Here is a 19,076-nt window from a genome sequence, read left to right as displayed (position 1 = left end):
TGCTCTTCCAGAGGACCTGAGTTCAATTCCCAGCAACCACATGATAGCTCAATCCTCTGATCGGGTCTCCTCTTCTTGTGTGACAGGCAGAACCCTGCATCATAATAATATACATAATAGTAATCATAATCATTGAAAAATATTCATTACTTGGGCATGTTTCATTTTCTTGGTCTCTAAGAAGTGTACTTTAGCCCTGCAACTGTATTTTCTGTATTTTGGTGTTGCTGTCCCTGAAGCTACCCTATTCCCTTTGTGTAATTTGGTGCCACATTTTTCTTAATCAGGCTTTTTGTTGTTAGAAAATGATGAATAGAATCCTCCACTCATTCATCACAGGTATTTTGTGCTTATTTCCCTAAACCATGACTGAAGGAATGTTCAAGGATACTACAGGGGCTGGAGATATGGCTCAGTGGTTAAGAGCAGTGACTGCTCTTCCAGAGGACTCGGGTTCAATTCCCAGCACTTCCCAGCACCCACATGGCAGCTCACAACTGTCTGACGATCCAGTTGCAGGGGATCTGACACCTTCACACCAATGCACATAAAATAAAGTTAAATAAAGCATGAAAATATTTAAAAAAAAAAGGATACTACACACCCAAGTAATATTGGGTACCAAGTGATAACCAAGAGGGACAATGTCCTTGTATTTGACCCTTGCTAGAATTTCAAGTTGACATTATTTACAATACACCAACATTCAGAGACCTAATCTCACAGTGGGATGGGCACAGTGGAACCCCAAGATATGTATTTCTTCATACACCCAGAAGGGTTTGTATACTGGCTAGGAAGAGCACTTTCTTTAGCATATCCCCTGGTAGAGAGATGTCAAATGCCATCCCATAGGAGTCTTACATCAATCCATCTGCTGAGATCTGAAGCCACTCTCAGTTGTTGCAGCCTTTTAGGTTCTTGACAGCGTCACACCCTGTTTCCTGCCTGTATGCATGGCAGACAGTAATACGTCCCTGTAAAAGATGCATCTCCACCCATTTCACTTTCTCTCTCCCTCTCCTGTTTCTGCAGATGTTGTCCCCAGAGAGTGGTCCCTTCCCTGCCCTCTCCCCTTCTGTCAGTAAACTTATCAGTTAAACTCTTTCTGCATAACCCCTTTGTCTGTCCCTCACTTGCCTTGGGCTCTCACCTGCCACCAAGGCAAACACTTGTAAAATAAAAAAGTAAATCCTAACACATACATACACAAACACAAATAACCTACATGAACTAGAACAACCACACACACACACACACACACACACAACCTACATGAACTATAACAACCTCATTTAACAATTGAACTGTTGAATTTCACTATGGCATTCTCACACATACACATAATTTACTTTGTTCTTATTCATTGACTTCCCCCATTCTCCTCTCTCTGTTTCTTTCTTGTCCTCCTACAATGCTGAAAGCTTCATTATTCACGCCCCTATTGATTTTGCACTTACACATATAAATAGTCCCAATCAAGAAGACTCCCTCTACCCAACAGCCAACCTGCCTACCTACACTCACTGGAATTCAAACTAAATTCACATTTTATATCTTCAAGCATGTGCTGAGCTGAATATATCTAAGTATCTAAAACACCTTCCAGTAATGGAGAAGTCAAGGCTATATAACAAGAACTTACCTGCACCTCCCCCCTTTTCCTTTCGTATATCCCCACAAACAGACCAAGCCACACAATTGTCACCCACATGCACAGGACCTAGGCCGGTCCTCTGCCTGCTCATTAGCGGTCCATCGAAAGTCCATGACCTCCAACCAGCTCAGGTCACCTGTCTCTGTGGGTTTTCCCATCATGATCTTGCCCACCCCATCCCTTGCTCATATAATCCCCTAACCTCTCTTCAACTGGTCTCCCAGAGCTCGGCCCAGTGGTTGGCTGTGGATCTCTGCATCTACTTCCATTGGGTACTGGATGAAGGTTCTATGATAACAAATAGGGTAGTCACCAATCTGATTACAGGGGAAGGCCAGTTCAGGCACCCTCTCCAGAATTTCTAGGAGACTTGTGGATCCTTGGGAATTTCCCTAGCACCAGGATCCTCCCTATTCCATAACAGTCTCTTCTATCAAAATATCTCTCTCCTTACTCTGCCCCTCCATCCTGCCCCCATCTCAGCCATTTAATCCCTCATGTTTCAAGCCCCTCGTTCTCTCTCTTTTCTCTCCCCCCGTTTCCCAGGATATCTCATCTATTTCCTCTTCCCAGGGAGATACATGTGTCCCAGTTATGATCCTCCTTGCTATGTAACTTCTCTGGAGCTGAGGATTGTAGTGTGGTCATCCTTTGTTTTACATCTACTGTCCACTTAGGATTCAGTACATGCCATTTCTGTCTTTCTGAGTCTGGGTTACCTCACTCAGGATAAATTTTTTTTTAGTTCCATTCATTTGCCTGCAAATTTCATGATATAAATGTTTTTCTGCTGAATAATACACCATTGTGTAGATATATCACATTTTTTTTATCCATTCTTCAATAGAGTGTCATCTACGTTGTTTCAGGTCCTGGCTATTACAAATAATGCTGCTATGAATACAGTTGAGCAAGTGACCTGTGGTATGGTTGAACATCCTTTGGGGTATATGCCCAAGAGTGGAATTGCTTGGTCTTGAGGTAGATTGATTTCCAGTTTTCAGAGAAACTGCCATCCTGATTTGCAAAGTGCCTGTACAAGTTTGCACTACTACCAGCAGTGGAGGATTGTCTCTCTTACCCCTCATCCTCTCCAACATAGGCTGTCATTAACATGCTTTATCTTAGCCAGTCTGACAAGTATAAGATGATATCTCAGAGTCGTTTTGATCTTCATTTCTCTGGTAGCTAAGGATGTTGAACAGTTCTTTAAATGTATCTTGGCCATTTGAGACTCTTCTGTTGAGAATTGTCTATTTAAATCTGTACCCCAATTTTTATGAGATTATTTTGTGCCTTGATGCCTAGTTTCTTGAGTTTCCAGATTTTTATTCCATACTTTTGAATCTGTTGAGATTTGCTTTTTAACCAAGTACGTGGTCTGTTTTAGAGAAGGTTCCATCGGGTGCTGAGAAGAAGGTATATACTTTTGTGTTCAGTTGAAATGTTCTGTAGAAATCTGTTATGTCCATTTGATTCCTTACATTGTTAGTTCCCTTATTTCTCCATTAATTTTCTGTTTGGCAGACCTGTCCCCTGGTAAAAATGAAGTCTCCCACTATTAATGTATGAGATTTGTATTAGATTCAAGATTTCTTTTACAAATGTGAGTGCCCTTGTATTGGGGGCATAGATGAAGAATTGAGCCTTCATCTTGAAGGATTTTCTCTTTGATGAATATGAAATGTCCCTTTTATCTTTTTTATTAATTTTAGTTTGAAGTTTAATTTGTAAAATATTAGGATAGCTACACCTGCTTACTTCTTAGGTCCATTTGATTAGAAAATCTTTTCCCAACCATTTATTTTGTGGTAATTCTGTTTTAAAGTTGAGGTGTGTTTCTTGTTAGCAGTAGAAGGATGTATACACTTTTCTTTTTTATTTTGTTTCAAGACAGAGTTTCTCCTTAGCTTTTTGGTTCCTGTCCTGGAGCTAGCTCTTGTAGACCAGGCTGGCCTCGAACTCACAGAGATCCACTTGCTTCTGCCTCCGAGTACTGGGATTAAAGGTGTGCGCCACCACTGCCTGGCTCTCTTCTTTTTTAAAAGATTTATTCATTTATATTTTATACAGTGTTCTGCCTCTATATCTGCCTACATGCCAGAAGAGGGGTCCAGATTTTATTACGGATGATTGTGAGATACCATATGGTTTTTGGGAATTAATCTCAGGAACTCTGGAATATCATCCAGTGCTCTTAACCACTGAGCCATCTCTCTAGCTCCAAATACTGTTATATTATACATTTTGCTAGCCTGTGTCTTTCTATAGGCAAATCAAGTCCATTGATATTAAGAGATATTAAAGTCCAGTGATTGTTAATTCCTGTTTTGTTTGGGTTTTGGTCGTGGTGGTGGTGATAGCATGTGTGTGTCCCTACTCTGGTTTCTGCTGATGTGAGATCATCTAATGCCTGTGTTTTTTTGGGAACAGTTAACTTCCTTGGGTTGGAGTTTTTCTACTAGTACTTTCTGTTTAAATCTGGTTTTGTAAGGAAATATCTTGTTTTCTCCATCTGTGGTGAGTGAAAGTTTTACTGGTTAAAGGAGTGTGGGCTGACATCTGTGGTCTCTTAGTGTCCGCAAAACTTCTGTTCGAGACCTTCTGGGTTTTGAGGGTCCCCTTTGTGAAGTCAGGTATGATTCCATTAAGTCTGTCTTTGCTTACTTGGCATTTTCCTTTACAGCTCTCAGTATTCTTTTTTTATGGAAAGAATACAACTTTTTAAAAAATATTTATTTATTATGTACACAATATTCTGTCTGCATGTTTGCCTGCAGGCCAGAAGAGGGCACCAGACCTCATTACAGATGGTTGTGAGCCACCATGTGGTTGCTGGGAATTGAACTCAGGACCTTTGGATGAGCAGGCAATGCTCTTAACCGCTGAGCCATCTCTCCAGCCCTCAGTATTCTTTTATTCCACATGTTTAGTGTTTTTATTATTTTGTGGCAATGGGATTTCCTTTTTGGTGCAGTCTATTCGGTGTTCTGTAAACTTCTTGAACATTTATAGGTGTGTCCTTCTTTAGGTTGGGAAAGTTTTCCTCTATAATTTTGTTGGATATATCTTCTGTGCCCTTGAGCTGGGATTCTTCTCATTCTTCTATCCCTATTATTCTTTGTTTGGCATTTTCATGGTGTCCAACATCTCCTGGATGTTTTGTGTTAGGAATTTTTTTGGACTTAACATTTTCTTTGACCAATGAATTTATTTCTGCTATCATTTCTTCAATGCTTGAGATTATTTCTTCCGTCTCTTGCATTCTGTTGTTGTTGCTGGCATCTGTAGTTCCTGTTCGCTTACCCAGATTTTCCTTTTCCAGAATTCCCTTGGTTTGTATTTCCTTTATTACTTCTACTTCAGTTTTCACGTCTTAAGCTGTCTCTTTTACCAGTTTGATTGCTTTTGTCTTGGCTTTCTTTAAAGGATTTAGAGATTTCTTGTGATTTTTATTTTTCCCAGATTTCTTTAATGGAATTCTTCATTTTAAAGGGCTTCTATAGTCTTCATAAAGTTTTTTAAGATTGTTGTCCTGTGTTCAACTACATCAGAATGTGCAGGTCTTGCTGTAGAATCCCTGGCTTCTGCTGGTGCCATACGATCATTTCTGTTGTTGAGTGTGTTCTTGCTCTGGTGTTTATGCATGTGGTTTTGGGATGATTATAGTTATGGCTGTTGCTTCTCATGTTGCCTTTTTGGATGGATGCTTTGTTCCTTTATTATATGTTTTCTTTATTGACTTCTGACCTGAATTGCCAGGGGTTCTGGTGATTGGCAAGTCTTCATGTCCAGTACGGTTTTCTCAGCTGAGCTTTGTGAGGGTTTGGATGCCGGGATCTTGCGTATCATCCTGTTTTTCTGCCTGCTGTGAGTTGTACCTTTGCCTGTGGAGTTTGTTCTTCCAAATGTTGTGGGTTGCGCCTGTGCCTATGTAGTCTGATGGAGTCGCAGGGAGGGCTGGTTATAGGGAGGATGATGCGGTAGGTAGGATTGGGTAGTGGAGAGGGTCTTGAGGAAACTGAATCCAGTGGGTCCAGCAGCCTGAAGGCAGGTCTCTCACCTGCGGATTGGCTTTTGGGGATTGCACGAGGGCAGTGGAGTTCCACCTGAGTTGGGAACAAGACCAAGCTGCTTTGTTCCTTCTGAGACAGGAGTGGGAGGGGCAGGGATATTTTTCTGGGTCTTGAGGTCTAGAGGTTGGGGCAGTTCAGCTGGAAGGCCAGTCACACATCTGTTCTTCCAACTGGTTTATAAGGCTGTGCCTTTGCTGTGACAACTTTCATAAAGGAAAATATTTAATTGGAGCGGCTCATTTACAATTCAGAGGTTCAGTGCATTGTCTCCATGGTGGAACATGGTGCTGTACAGGCAGACATAATGCTAGAGAGGTAGTTGAAGGTCCTACATCTTACATGCAATAGGAAGTGGTCTATGACAATGGGAGGAGCTTGAGCATAGGCAACCTCAAAGCTCCACTCAGCAGTGATACAATTCCTCCAGGAAGGCCACACCACCTCTAACAAGGCCTCTCCTCCTAATATTTCCACTCCCTTTGGGGGCCATTTTCTTTCTAGGCACCACAGTTTTCCTATTTCTTCCGTTTCTCTAGCACACATCCAGTGCTTGCTTCAGTGCCACAAACACGTCTGTAATAAAGATGACCAAAAGAAATGACACCTGCAGCTGGGCAGTGGTGGCGCACACCTTTAATCTCAGGACTCGGAGGCAGAGGCAGGTGGATCTCTGTGAGTTCGAGGCCAGCCTGGTCTACAAGAGCTAGTTCCAGGACAGACTCCAAAGCTACAGAGAAAACCTGTCTCGAAAAAACAAACAAACAAAAAGAAATGACACCTGCCTCAACCTTCATGACATTTTCCTTTGTAGTCAAATGTCTACCGTACCCCTTTGTCTTTTTCCTAGGCCTATAAGAACGGACCAGCGATGTGTTGCCAATGACACTGTTTCTAGCCTAACTTGTGCATTACCCCGTCTTCTTCTCATGTCAGGAAGAGACAAGGGAAAGATCCCCTTGCATAGACATGACCCTGACAGGGTTTTATACCCTGTTGGGATTATTCCACAGGTCTATCTCTGTGAGAAACAGGATCCAACACTACGGCTGCAAACCAGAAAATGACAAGAGATGATCCACCCTTTACTAGTAGGGCTTCCCATCTCCCTTGGGCCTCCAGGGACCGCGACAGCTGCTGTCACCCAGACACAACGCCTGTCTGGAGACTTTAGAAACGACCTCAATCAGGCAATGCATCCACAACTGACAGCCTTGAATCCTTCTAGCAACCGATGAGTTCTTTTGTTGGAGTCATGTTCCAAAACAGAAGAGTATCAGACTCAATAACTGCTGGACATGGGGGAGCTTGCATAGTATTGAGAGAAGAAACCTGCTTTTATATAAATGAATCAAACGTTGTTGAAAACAATGTTTAAACCCTCAAAAAAAAACTTCATAAAAACTTTCTTTCAAAATTTTAACCCATTGTACATTTAAGTTAGCTCAATGGTATTTTGTTTTCCTGGCTCCTGCCACTTATTAACCCCCTAGTTGTGGTATGTTTTATTCTGATACTTGCTACCTGCCTGATACACTTTCTCCAATGAAAGATTACCACCATTACTAGAAATACTACCTACCAAGTCATGGTCCAGGATTAGACCTTGGACCCCTCTGATACAGGTTATAAGACTCTCAAAGCCTAGGATCACACCTCTCCATCAGAAAATAAGACAGGAAGATGTTGAAGAAGCCTGCATTTAAGATTTTAGTTCATTATGTCCACAAACATCTCTAGACTTGGCCCAAAATGAAGAACTCCTTTTCTCAGTAGGACTCCCCCTCCCTGCCTAACCTTATTTGGCATATGTCTCTAACAGGACAGCATATGTTCTCAGGGCCTGGACTGGCAGGAAGACATCCATGCCACCACCTGATGTCATTTCTTTCTGGCTGTTAGAAGCCTCCCTAGGCCAGCTTGTGTACTAAAGCCTAGGCTGGTGAGAAGACATCAACAGCCCATCTGGTGCTGAAAACATCCATGGGCACACCTGAGGCCATTTCCCTTCGGTGGACAGAAGCCACCAACAGGCCAGCAGGAGTTCTTAAGCTTTAGATATGTGGGAAGGTATCCATAAGTCACCTGCATTCTAGCTCACATCACAGCAAGCCACCCACAGGCTGGAACTGTATTAATTAAATCACCACATGGCCCATTAGCTTTAGCTTCTTCGTGGCTAACTCTTACATATTAATTTAACTTATTCCTATTAATCTGTGTATCTCCACAAGGCTGTGGTTTACCAGGTAAAGTTCTGGCATCTCCAGTGGTGCTACAAGGCTGCTCTCTGACTCCACCTACTTTCTCCCAGCATTCAGTTAAGTTTTCCCCACCTAGCTCTACTGTACTCTTTCAGGCCAAGCCAGTTTTCTTTATTACTCAGTCGTATTCACAGCATATGGAGAAGAATCGCACATTACCTCCTCTTTTCTGTTTAAATAAAAAGGAAGTTTTTAACATTAACATAGTAAAATTACATATAACAAAACAGATATCAAGCAAAATTACAATTACATTGTTCATATCTACTTTATGTTTAATCATAACTAAGGAAAACTATAATTAAAACTATATGTTCTTGAACTCCATCAAAGACTCCAGAAGGATATAATATTACCTATGTAAACAGGAAGTTCATTGTAAGCAACTTCTACAACTCTAGAATTGACAGAGCCATTTCACTGCCTGGACAGTCACCCAAAGTTCTGTAACATTGGAGCATCCATCTTCAGCCTACAGGCCTATAATGTCCAGAATACTTTTCCATGAAGCAGAAAATTTCAAAGACAATTCCAGGTATATTGGCAGTTTGTCGGTCACTGTCTTCTGTGTCCTGCAGAATGGACACCAGATGAAGATGGACACTAAAACAAAATCCCACATCAGCTCAGAATTGAGTATAATAAAGGGTTATTTAGTAAGGGGCAGACTCACAGATTACAGTCCTCTGTACAAACAGGGAACAGGAACCAAATCCAGTAGCTAGAAGAGAGATAATAGGTGCTTTACATTGGCATTTATACTCTAAGAGGCCATGCCCAAGTGGGCAGGTAACTTAGGGGACTTTCTACAGCAGACTGGGATTTCAGGGTCTGGGCTGGCACTAAGACATCCACGGGTCTGCCTGATCTCATTCAGCTCAGGTGGCTGGAAGCCTGCAACATGCCTGCATGAATCCTCAAGGGCTGCACTGACACAAAGACATTCACAGACTACCTGACACCATCTTGGTCAGATAGGTGCTAGCTACACATTGGCCAGCCTGGGTCCTCAAGGCCTGAGCAGCCTGGAAGATATCCAAAGGCATGCCTGATGCCATTCATTTCATGGGGTTGGAAGTCACCCACAGAGTAGCATGAGTTCTCAAGTCCTGGACTAGTAGGAAGGCATCCATGGCCCACCTGAAGCTATTTGACTCAACCTAGTGATAGGTACCCACTAGTCAGCTAGTTTCTCCAAACCCAAGACTGACTGGAACACATACGTGGGTCTGCTGCTCCCATTCTCCTCATGATGGTGATAGCAAATCACAGGTCAGGCTGGGACCTCAAGATCAGGGAAAGCAGGAAGACACTCACAGCCCACTTGATTTTATTCATCTAAGGTGGGTGCTAACCATCTGTTGGCCAGCTAGAGACCTCAGGTCCCTGGTATATGAGAAGACATCCACAGGCCCGCTCAGAAGATTCCATTCATGTAGGTTAAAGTCACTGAAAGGTCAGTTTAGGTCTTTACAGTCTGGGATGATGAGAAAAACATTCTCCAGCCACCTGAAGCCATTCTGCTAAGGGGGTGGAAGTCACTCAGAGTGCAGCTGGGTTCCTCAAGGCCTAGGCTAGCAGGAAGATATCCATGAACCCCCTTTGGACCATTCCACTCAATCCTAAACTGTCATGAACACAAACACTGGCCTGCCTGATGCCATTCAGATCACACGATTTGGAAGATACCACTAGGAGAGGCTGGGTCCTCACGGCATGGACTGATGGAAAGACATCTTTTACTCACCTGATGCCATTTAGCTAAGGTTGGTGCTAGCTACCCACAGGCCATCCTGGGACCTCAATACCCATGCTGGTATGAGGACATCCATTGGACTACCTGATCCCCTTCAGTTCAAGTGAGTGGAAGTGTGCAACGTGCCCACATGGGTCCTTGAGACCTGGATTGGCAGGAAGACATTCACAACACATCTGATGCCATTTGACTTAGGCAGCTGTCAATCACCCACTTGCCAGCCTTGGTCCTCGAGGCCTTGACTGGCAGAAAGACATTCATGTGCCCACCTTATGTCATTCCCCTCAGATGGTGGCTAGCCAATAAGAGGCCATGCCAGGTCCACAAGACCTTGGCAAGCATATAGACATCTATAGGCCTTCGTGATGCCATTTGGCTCAGGCAGTTTTTAGCCACATGAAGGCCAGCCAGGGGCATCAAAACCTGTGTTTGCAAGAAGACAACTACTGCCTGCCTGATGTCATTACTATCATATGGGTGGATGCCACCCCCATGCCAGCATTGGTCCTCAAGTCTGGTGCTGCAGGGATGATATCTCTAGTCCAGACTGATCCTATTTGACTCAGGTAGGTGGAATCCATCCACACAGGAGCTTGGTGGGCCTGGCTGATGTCATTCAGCCTGTACAGTTGGAAGGCAACAATAAGTCAGCCTGGTTTTATCTATTTATTTATTTATTTATTTTGTTTTTTCAAGACATGGTGTCTCTGTAGCTTTCAAACCTGCTCTGGAACTAGCTCTTATAAACCAGGCTGGCCTCGAACTCAGAGATCTGCCTGCCTCTGCCTCCCAAGTGCTGGGATTAAAGGTGTGTGCCACCACTGCCTGACCTGGGTACTAATTTTATTTATTTTTTTTTATTTTTTCAGACTTTGTTTGTTTTTTTCCAACTTTGTTTGTTTGTTTTTTTAAATTAATTAATTTATTTATTAAAGATTTCTGCCTCCTCCCCGCCACCGACTCCCATTTCCCTCCCCTTCCCCCGATCAAGTCCCCCTCCCTCATCAGCTTGAAGAGCAATCAGGGTTCCCTGACCTGTGGGAAGTCCAAGGACCACCCACCTCCATCCAGGTCTAGTAAGGTGAGCATCCAAACTGCCTAGGCTTCCCCAAAGCCAGTACGTGCAGTAGGATCAAAAACCCATTGCCATTGTTCTTGAGTTCTCAGTAGTCCTCATTGTCCGCTATGTTCAGCAAGTCCGGATTTATCCCATGCTTCTTCAGACCCAGGCCAGCTGGTCTTAGTGGCTGGGTACTAATTTTAGAAATAGGCTTCATCTAGCTTCCTGTGCATGATTTTGGGCTGATTCTGAAGCAGATAACTGGGAATTAAGCTTGTGTACCCCAGATGTATTTAGTAAATTATGGTCCTTTAATGTCTCTGCGATCTATTGCATATGATATTTAAAATGTTTGAGTTTTCTGCAGTGAGTGACCCATGACCATTCCTGGCAATGACCTTTGAAGTCTCTAAGAAGATGAAGGGGCCCCACAATGATGATTCCACCTGGATTGTGGCAATGACAATAAGCTGCCAAACATCACCCAAAGATCACTTTAGATGACAAACTGCTCATGACTTCAAAATGGTTATCAAAGAAGGTTCAACCTCCTAGACTGCTCCAGTCAGGACTTAAGATACGCCCTCCTCCCCATCACACTGAGACTAGACTACAGCTAGTTCTCCCAGGGCTTGACCATTATCTTGATTTTCTCAGTACCCTAAAGATTCCATCACCCCCAGACAATAGCAAGTAATTTTAGGAAGAGGATGCCCACGCTCCCAAGAGGTGCAGCGAGTAGTCTTTTGGTGGATTATGTATGTTAGTGATTGCTTAGCGGGGCTGGTTATAAGTTCTTATTTGTCATGGGCAAGAAAGAAACTAAGAAAAGGGGATTAAATTCACGGAACTCATTCTGAAAAGAAAACAGAGGTATATAGGGAGAATCGTAGAAAAGGGTAGATTATTAAATCTGCCGTTAAACTAAAAAAGCAACTATTAGTATTAAATGTTTTACATTGGTATGGATTTTTGTTTATGGATACAAATTTAGGTTTATTTCGTCATACTCTATTATGCTTCTACTCTTGTCTAAGGTATTTTTGTATATTGACACAAATTATAGTTTATTTTTATTATATTGTATATATGTTTCTACTCATGTTTAAGGTATTATACTTATGCAGCTCATTTAATGTGATGTAAATTTCTAGTCCTTGAAAGTTATTAGTAAAACTATTTTGTATAATTAAAATACACAGGTTAGTAGTTAGTCATGTAACAGACAAATGTGTGGCCTTGTTAGCTTTGTTTCTTAAGATCAGACTGAGATATATTTTAAATGGTTGGTATACAAACACTTCAGAGACTTACAAAATATGGCATTTAAGATGTTTAAGTCAGGGGGCTGGAGAGATGGCTCAGTGGTTAAGAGCATTGCCTGCTCTTCCAAAGGTCCTGAGTTCAATTCCCGGCAACCACATGGTGGCTCACAACCATCTGTAAAGAGGTCTGGCGCCCTCTTCTGGCCTTCAGGCATACAGACAGAATATTGTATACATAATAAATAAATAAAAATAAATAAATAAATTGTAAAAAAAAAAAAGATGTTTAAGTCACATGAGACATTTCATAAAAGGGAGACAGGTCTACTCATGGCAGCACCAAATTATTTCAAAAAAGGATAATGGGCATTGAAGATATTCCATATGGAGTTTGCTTTAATTGTCAACTGCTGACAGTATGCTGTCCAAATTGGACAAGCAAGACTCAAAAGATAAAAAAAAAAACTAAGCATTTTCGTAAACAGGGACTAATTATAGTCCAGTTGGCCTAGAACTCACTATGCAGACCAGGCTGGCAGCAAACTTGTATTGATGCCCCTGCCTCTGCCTTCAGTGTTGAGATCACAGTTGCATTCACCCAGCATTCTTCATATCTCGATGTGTTGAAATATGCCCCTTACATCTTCAGGGATGGCTTTACTAACGTTGGCATCATGTTAAACCTTGCTCATCTTATACATAGATCTCTGACAGTCCCTCCTGAGGGAAACTCACAGTTCTGCAGCTTGATCTTCACACTCTCATTTCTTTCCTTCCAAATCAGATGTCCAATTCCATCAAACATGAGAAAGCTAAAGCTCAATCATGATAAAGTGGGTGGGATTCCAAAATGTTACTGGTTCCTGCTTCTGGATTTGACATGGGGAGCAGTGAAGGTCACTAAAAGTTGCCAGGGACCCCAGCTGAGAGCTGGGGTCTTTGGGGCCAAGAGGCACTGCCATGATCTGCTGGGAGTTGGCTACTGTCTGATGCATCTGGAACGGGGGAGAGACCTTCTGCCTCTCACACTCAATTTTACTCAAATTCAGCTTCATGTTCAACCCAGAGATGTTCGCTTAGCCTTTTGGTGCCTGACATTGTTTTGGTCTGGTGTTTTGAGGAAAGGCCTAGTGAAACCCACTAGCCTCAAACTCAATGGGCTGTCATGGCTGGCCTTGAACTCCTGATCCCCTTGGCACTGCCTCTGAAGTGCTGGGAACACAGGCCTTATTATATTGCCTTATGACTTTCTTTCTAGTCAAAGCTTAAAAGCTGAATAGCGACTGCGCACTGTGATAAACATTGACAATCATGGCATGATTTGAGGTCAAAAGATACATGATGGAATCCCATCTTGATACATAAATCTGTCTCAAGAGACACACAGGACTTGAAGTCATAAAGTGACTTGACAATAGATGTCTACAGTGTGAAAAATACAAGCTTCCTGGGCTGGGCCTGGTTTTTCACTTTGGAGAATGCCTGCCTAGGAGGCATGTCGGATTCTCAACACAGCATAAAACTGGATGTGGGAGCCCAGGTTTCATGCACCTGGATCTGCTAAGTCTCCTCCCAGCTACAGGAAAGCCTGTCAAAGACAAGCAAATGCTTTCTGCACAGTATTTCACATGCCAGCTTTTGTTTTTCTTATTTATGAAGCAATTCTAATGGGTGGTTGGTCACTAGATTTTTGGTTTGTAGGTGACCGGTATCTCATAAAGATCCCCAAGACCCTGTTACCTGAGTACTAGGATTAAAGCAAAGAACCCCGGAGTACTGTTCAAGTATATTTATTTTTTGGACACAGGGCCTTTTTGTGTAGCACACTCAACCCTCAGTGTTAAGACTATGGCAGCACGATGCCCCACCCAACTTCTACATTTTGTTTGTTGGTTTTCTGAGTCAGGGTCTCTCTGTGTAGCTTTGGAGCCTATCCTGGAACTCACTCTGTAGACCAGGCTTGCCTTGAACTCACAGCTATCTGCCTGCCTCTGCCTTTTCGATGTACTCTTTAGTTCTGTTTTCCGACTATTCAAGGCAGGGTCTCTAGGGTTCTACAAAACTGTGTCCCTGATCTATGCTCACCCACTGAACAGTGGTGAAAGTGGTCCCTGCTTCTCATGCTTTTCTTCCCCTAAAGGGGCCAATTCTGGTACAGGAGTCCTTCTGACAATAAAGCTGAAAGAGCCTCTTGTTAGGGTCTCCATTGCAGAGACCATTTTCCAGGTGCAGTGAGTTAGGCTCACCAGGCTCCTAAAGTGGCTAATGAGAAGTTTCTCTATTATTGGTTTTCTTAGTGCTGGGGATTGAACCTATCAGTATAGACTATCACCTTAAAACTAGACTGCCTCTCTAGTGTGTTCATTTTTACGATTATTTTTATTTTAAATTGATTTTCACAGGGACTCACTATGTAGCCCTGGTTAGCCTGGAACTCAAAGAGATTGACCTGCCTCTGACACCCCAGTGTTAGCCTTAAAGGTATGTACCACTATTCCTTGCTTCTAGCCTTTCTATTTTTTCTTTTGTTGTTGTTGTTTTGGTTTGGGGGGATTTTGTGGGGGAAGGGTGAGACAGAGTTTCTCTGTGTAACAGCCCTAGCTGTCCTGGAACTAACTCTGTAGACCAGACTGGCCTCAAACTCACAGAGATCTGCCTGCCTCTGCCTCCCCATTGCTGGGATTAAAGGCGTGCGCCTCTACTGCCCAGTCCGTGTTTATGTTGAAATATACATTGAGATCTGAGGAGAACACTGGTTCTGTTTGCCTTGTCTCAAATACGAAATTAGCCATGTCATCACCCACAGCAAAACACTCGCCCCAGGTTTGTCTTATTTCTCTGTAGTTCATTTCCTCTAAAAGATGCTTTCCAGCACGCACTCAGCAGAGCACTCCCACACTGACACTACAGGGTTCCTGTGCAAACTAAATAGAATACTAGGAAAATGGTAAAAGAATTTACACATAAACACAGCATCACTTCCCAGTTTCTCTTTGCTTCAAAGATAATAAACAAGACTTCTTTATAGGCTCTATGGGATTATAAAATGAGTAAAATAATGTAGGAAATCAGAGATAAACCAGAAGAAATGGGTCGAAACACAGTATTGATCTGCTTGAACGGAGCAGGGAGGGAGATCATGTTTAGAAATCTAATACTCGGCTTCTCATTAATAATGATTGTCTGGGAGGAGGAGCGACAGGTCTTGTGTAGAATTAGTAATGAGGCACAGAGATCTGGTTTTCTCTCTGAGTCTTTTGAATACTTAAAATCAGCATTCAACATGGAAATGAACTGTGGTTCTATGATGAGCTGGGTGGTGTTGGAGCAGTAGGATTCAGAAAATTTCTGGGTTAGGCCTGAATAATGGATTTCAAGACAATGTAAGCATAGTCTTTGGTTAGCTATTTTGAACCTGTCACTTGTATAGAATAGGCCCCACTGTGTGTGCTGTGTGGTGCTCAATTGCTCTAAACAATTGCTTTTCCCTGACATGGACTCGGTGAAACAATTCCCAGGGCAGAGCCATGAATTCTGACTTTGTGAGTCCTACTGAACCAATGATGCATGTCTCACTGTGGATCATCCAACAAAATCCACTGACATCATTTCTAAAGGTGTTAACATAAACAAGTTGATATTGTAGCCACGGGAACAAATTTTTTCAAACTGGCATCTTCCCAGGGGCATAATTTCCACAAAAATGAGTGAGTGATGTCATGAAACTAGCATAACTGTCCTTGTATCTTTTTATAAATCAAATTTCATCACATGTGTTTTGGAAATCAGATGCAGAGCCTCAGGGAAAAGAGTGCCAAAGTTTTCTCAATGGATAAGAAAACAACTGCACTCACACAAACAGAAAGGATTCGTGAATGCATAAGTAGCTTCTCATATGGCCACAGAAATAAAAGCAGGTGATGATAACCAGGTGCCGACTGGATGTGCTGATCTGCATGGAAGTTCATAATTCAACTGCCCAGGCTTAGAGCAGACAAACATGCTTACTTTGGTTTTGTTCTTCTTGCTCCAGAACATTTTACCTCAGGAGCCCAGTTTCATTCATTCCAGGTGCTTCTGGAGAATGAAGCAGAATGAAGAGTATGATGGCAACTTATTGACATATTATACCTTCATTATTGATCCGATAAATAGAACAGATGCTGTGGAGTATTTGGAAGGACATTTGCATGAAAAGTAAGTGCCTTTGTATTTTCTATGTAAATGTCATCATGGAAATTCCAAGGGGCCAAAAGGACGAACATCTGAACAACGCCTTGAATCTGCTGCCTTCTTCTCCTAACCTGCACCCAAGTAAAAAAACACCACATTCTTTTAGAGACTACATGTTATTTTTCTACGTTTAAGTTTCCAGAGAATGTTCTATTTTTCTCCCAGACACTCTCCAAATTACCAGACTGGGTGCTGTGTGAAGAAGGACTCTGTACCTTTTCCATCACATATAGCCTGACTCTTTGCAGGTTCCACAGTACAGTAGCAGGTGATGCCTCATCAAAAGAAAGCCCATTCTGTTTCAATGAATGTCATCCTAAGTGGGTAGAGGTAATGGCCACATACTCACCTGATGGACATTCCATCAATGTGTGGGTCCTATGTTCATTGCTAGGACAACTAACATTTGTGGTACTGCTAGCTGTGGCGAGCTTTCACATAGAGTTTCAGTTGCTCTCTCAGATATTCTGCATGTGGTCACACTAAAACTTTTAAAATGCATCAAGACAAGAAGTAGGAAACCAGTCCACTCTGAACTTCCTTAGAGCCTATTTCTCCATAGTTCACATATATACCTGCACAACCACTGGGCTTCAATTTCAAAGTCCATTTCTTCACTCAAACATTAGCGTAAAGAAGGAATGTATAGAATGTAAATGATAGGTTTGCATTCTTTGAAAAGCGAAGCTGACACTAATAGTGGTGACTGCTCACTCATGGTGTCACTTGCTTTAGTGACAGCTGTGGCATTTGATAGTTGTCACTACCTGATAACAGGGATAGAGGAGGTACCTACCAGGTTCACCTCTGTCCTTATATAAGAGGCATGTGTCTTTCCCTTCCATGTCTAAGTTGTTTATTCTCTAACCCTCATATCGCATTGACCTCTCTTGTTTTTCTGCAAGTCACTTTATTAATTATTTCTGCCCATTTTACCAACTTTTGAAATATACATATTTCAGTTTTATCAATTGTTCAGTCCTGGTTTCAAACACAGAACTTTAATCCACTACGTCACTTTATTGTCTCAAATCATAGATGTTTTTTGATACTTATTTACAGGACTTAGTGTTTGGGTTTCACAAGTTCTAATCTCAGATTCCTGTTGCAAGTTACCGAAATTTTCAATGTTATATTTTCTGTGAGGTAATAAAGAATATTCTAAATTTATTATTTTATAAAAATATAGATAAATACCTATTTTCATACATACAATCACTACAATGCTACAATTTCTAAGTGGTAAAGTGATTGTATTTAACTTGAATTAATTATTCAAAATGATAATGCATGTTTGATATTTAATGGTTAGATTATATACAATGAGTTAGGAAGAAACAACAACTATTCTTCCCATATACAGAAACACAAATTGGTATCAATCTCTTCCAACTGACTACTTACCCATTGTTATTACATGAAACTCCATAAATAATTTCCATACACTTTACAACTAAGGTCTTCTATTTTGGAAACATGTAATGCTGGCATATATAAATCCCAGTAGGATGCTATTGTTATTGTAATTGGATGATGTAGGAGGGTCTTCTGTCTATGTGTTACTTTCATTGGTTGAATAAAAAGACTGCCTTGGCCTTTTGATAGGGCAGAAAATTAGGTGGGCAGAGTAGGCAGAACAGAATGTTGGGAAGAAGGCAGTGTGGAAGACGCCATGCATTTTCTCTCTGAGAAGAACGCTGGCTATACTCATACTGGTAAGCCATAGTCAAGTGGCGATACAGATTATTAGAAATGGGTTGAATCAACATGTAAGAGCTAGCCAGTAAGAGGTTAAATTAATGGGCCAGGCAATTTTTAAATGAATACAATTTCCGTGTAATTATTTCTGGTAAAGCTAGTGGGGAGCTGAGTGGTTGGAAGCGACCTGCTGCTCCTTTTATAACAATTGGAAAGATATCTGGAAAGATATTTCCTAGAAGAATATTTATGTTGGTCAGATACACCCAGACTGAGGATATGGTATAGTGGTGTAAACATAAAATAGGTGAACAATATTGGGAAAGAAGTACATGCCCTTAATTTCTTCACTCAGTATCTGGAGCAGGTATAGCCCAATGCCTTTGAGGCGAGTCTAGTCTACAACAAAACATCATTCAAAACCATGGAATCCATTCATTATTTATGGCCTAAATGTGCATTAATACTGTCCATATACACAGATGCATACAGACATACATCTTTACAAAATACATCTCTGGTATTTGAATACATTTAAAAATATATCTTAAAAAAGATTTTATTTCTGAAAAAGATAAACAAGAAACAAAAAGATGAAGATGGGTAGGATGGAATATGTTAAGTATATCGCCCACTGATTATAACTAATTGTAAGCAGAAGAGCCAAATATTGTTCATACTACTTTACACTCATCAGACATTTTGACTGCCTTAGCCAATTCAGTTAATTTCACAGAAAATACAGTAAATTCAATGGTTCACACATCATGTGCATCTTTCTTGTTCAATAATTTAAATATTAAATCATGACCAGTTTTACTCTTTGGTCAAAGTCTGTGGCCTTATCTTTACCTTTTGAGCACGCACTCAAAAAACAGAGATGGACAAGGTTTTCTGTGAAAGATGACGATGGCACATTTTCTTTACTGGAGATGCATTCTCATAAAATTTTAAAGTTTTTCAAGCTTCCAGTTTCTTATGTCATCTGAACATCACAACACAGAAGATTGATTTCAAACATTGGGGGTGGTTGGGAATATCGTTCAGTACAGATAGTCCTTGTATTCTTT

Source organism: Microtus oregoni, unplaced genomic scaffold (assembly GCF_018167655.1).
Source record: "Microtus oregoni isolate MIOR12 unplaced genomic scaffold, Mior012 000081F_ref0000091, whole genome shotgun sequence".
NCBI lineage: Eukaryota > Metazoa > Chordata > Mammalia > Rodentia > Cricetidae > Microtus > Microtus oregoni.
Note: the sequence above shows the minus strand (reverse complement) of the source record.